Source organism: Salvelinus sp. IW2-2015, linkage group LG21 (genome assembly GCF_002910315.2).
Source record: "Salvelinus sp. IW2-2015 linkage group LG21, ASM291031v2, whole genome shotgun sequence".
Classification (NCBI taxonomy): domain Eukaryota; kingdom Metazoa; phylum Chordata; class Actinopteri; order Salmoniformes; family Salmonidae; genus Salvelinus; species Salvelinus sp. IW2-2015.
The window spans coordinates 6,492,100-6,495,040 of NC_036861.1; the positions used below are offsets into that span (position 1 = coordinate 6,492,100).

A 2,941-nucleotide genomic window follows, 5' to 3' on the forward strand; every position below is an offset into this window, starting at 1 on the left:
AGAGTATTACTCAACTGAGAGGAGTATTACTAACTAGAGAGAGCTTGAGAGTATTACTAAACGAGAGAGTATTACTAAACTGGAGAGAGTATTACTAAACTGAAAGAGAGTATTACTAAACTGAAGAGAGATTACTAACTGAGAGAGTATTACTAAACTGAGGGAGATTACTAAACTGAGAGAGTATTCTAAACTGAGAGAGCTGAGAGATATTACTAAACTGAGAGAGTATTACTAACTGAGGAGTATTACTAAACTGAGAGAGTATTACTAAACTGAGGAGTATTACTAACTGAGAGAGTTTACTAACTGAGGAGTATTACTAAACTGAGAGATATTACTAAACTGAGAGAGTATTACTAAACTGAGAGAGTATTACTAAACTGAGAGAGTATTACTAAACTGAGAGAGTATTACTAAACTGAGAGAGTATTACTAAACTGAGAGAGTATTACTAACTGAGAGAGTATTACTAAACTGAGAGAGTATTACTAAACTGAGAGAGTATTACTAAACTGAGGATTTACTGAACTGAGAGAGTATTACTAACTGAGAGAGTATTACTAAACTGAGAGAAGATTACTAAACTGAGAGAGTATTACTAAACTGAGAGAGTATTACTAAACTGAGAGAGTATTACTAAACTGAGGAGTATTACTAAACTGAGAGAAGTTTAAAAAAATTACTAAACTGAGAGAGTATTACTAAACTGAGAGAGTATTACTAACTGAAGAGTATTATAACTGAGAGAGTATTACTAAACTGAGAGAGTAATTACTACTGAGAAGAGTATTACTAACTGAGAGAGTATTACTAAACTGAGAGAGTATTACTAAACTGAGAGAGCTAAGAGTATTACTAAACTGAGAAGAGTATTACTAAACTGAGAGAGTTATTACTAAACTGAGAGAGTATTAACTGGAAAACTGAGAGGAGTATTACTAAACTGAGAGAGTATTACTAAACTGAAGAGAGTATTACTAAACGAGAGGTATTACTAACTGAGAGAGTATTACTAACTGAGAGAGTTTTTACTAAACTGAGAGAGTATTACTAAACTGAGAGAACTGAAGAGTATTACTAAACTGAGAGAGTATTACTAAACTGAGAGGAGTATTACTAACTGAGAGAGTATTACTAAACTGAGAGAGTATTACTAAACTGAGAGAGTATACTAAACTGAGAGAGATTACTAAACTGCTCTCTCAGTTTAGTAATACTCTCTCAGTTTAGTAATACTCTCTCAGTTTAGTAATACTCTCTCGGTTTAGTAATACTCTCAGCTCTCTCTGTTTAGTAATACTCCCTCAGTTTAGTAATACTCTCTCAGTTTAGTAATACTCTCAGCTCTCTCTGTTTAGTAATAGTAATACAGTTTCAATACCAAATTATCCTGAAGTCCACTTATATTTTAGTTATTAAAGTTTGGGAATATTTGATTTATGGAATGGGCTTGTATTGGAATTAAAGAGGAACAATTAAAACACCTTATGAACTAGACTACAGTGTCTTTGGACAGGGTTTGCTCTTTTAAAAGGCCAGGAAACGTGCCCTGGGGCTTTAGAAACTATTCTACATTGACCTTTTTTAAACTTTAGAATGACAAAATTGTCATGCCGTTTATGACAGTATTGTAATGAAACAGGCAGGGAGCAGGTCTCGAACCCTCGACCTTCTAGCCCGAAGTCCAGCGCGCTATTGACTGTGCCGTAAAAGAAAACTCGAGCGGCAGAGTCGATATCCGCGCATATAAACCCAGGGTCCTTACAGTATTATTAGCCTACTGACCAATTTCTGCTAGGTGCTTAGATTTACCTGCTTCGGTAAATTATAGGCACCATGATTATTGTGCATTTTTTTWACATTTTATACTGTTTGCTTCAAAACATAATACTTTATAAAAACGTATTTTTTTCTGTGCGGTGGTCCTTCACCGGACGTCATGGCAGATCGAGCATAGCTAACTAAAGGAGAGAGCCCCACGGTCACGGAGGAACGCTCCATAGCTTGTTCGCTCAACGGCCTCTTACTTAACCAGCAAGCTAGAAATATCTATTGAGTCAAATAAATGTGGTAGCCAGCAGAAAGCTGGCTTTTATCACAAATACACAACGACAAAAGTAAGGATTCATCACGGTGGTTCAGGCAAGCTGAAGCTCCTGTTCAAATGACTAGTTAGATGGCTTGCTAAATAATACCGGGTAAGCCATTGATATGCAATAGCAGCTAAGCTAACGTTAGCATTAGTAAGCTAGTGTTAAACAATTTTAACAAGCTTTAGCTGCTATATCTGTATTTAGTTAATGTCTTATAGATTACTTTATCGATATAACCCTTTAAAACCAGATTAAACTGCGTGCTATTCRATGTAGTCAGGATGGCCGAGCGGTCTAAGGCGRTGCGTTCAGGTCGCAGTCTCCTCTGGAGGCGTGGGTTCGAATCCCACTTCTGACAACACATTTTTTCTCTCTCCCGTTTCACCTAAAATCCGTGCTAGTAAGCATTTCCTTTATACATAACCTATTAATAAAGCATTACCTGTAACCATACATGTAAAATACTAATTTTAATTGAAAGTTTCAATTGATCTCTTATAGCCTGTGTAGAAAGTGCTGCTGAAATAGGTGCCTAGAGCAACCACCACCATCCACCACAACATTTCCCTGTCCCCTATTTGTGACCCTGTATTGTTTTAAACTGACTACTTTTCTCTTTTATATTTGTTTATTATGAAAGTAAAAAAATAATAATGAGGCTTGCATTAGATATTTCAGATAGCGGGTTAGGCCTAGCAGGGTTTTTATAAATAAGCATCAACCAGTGGGTCTTTTAAAAAATTTATTTAACCTTTATTTAACCAGGTAGGTTACAATTGCGACCTGGCCAAGATAAAGCAAAGCAGTTCGACACATACAACAACACAGAGTTACACATGGAGTAA

At 36.0% G+C, this 2,941-nt stretch overlaps 1 non-coding gene across 1 annotated transcript; it reads left to right on the forward strand.

Annotated features, from left to right (window-relative positions):
- The first annotated feature begins 2,371 nt into the window (after positions 1-2,371).
- On the forward strand, positions 2,372-2,454 carry trnal-cag (transfer RNA leucine (anticodon CAG)). Its single transcript has one exon. It is a non-coding gene; the product is annotated as a tRNA-Leu (tRNA).
- The last annotated feature ends 487 nt before the right edge of the window (positions 2,455-2,941 follow it).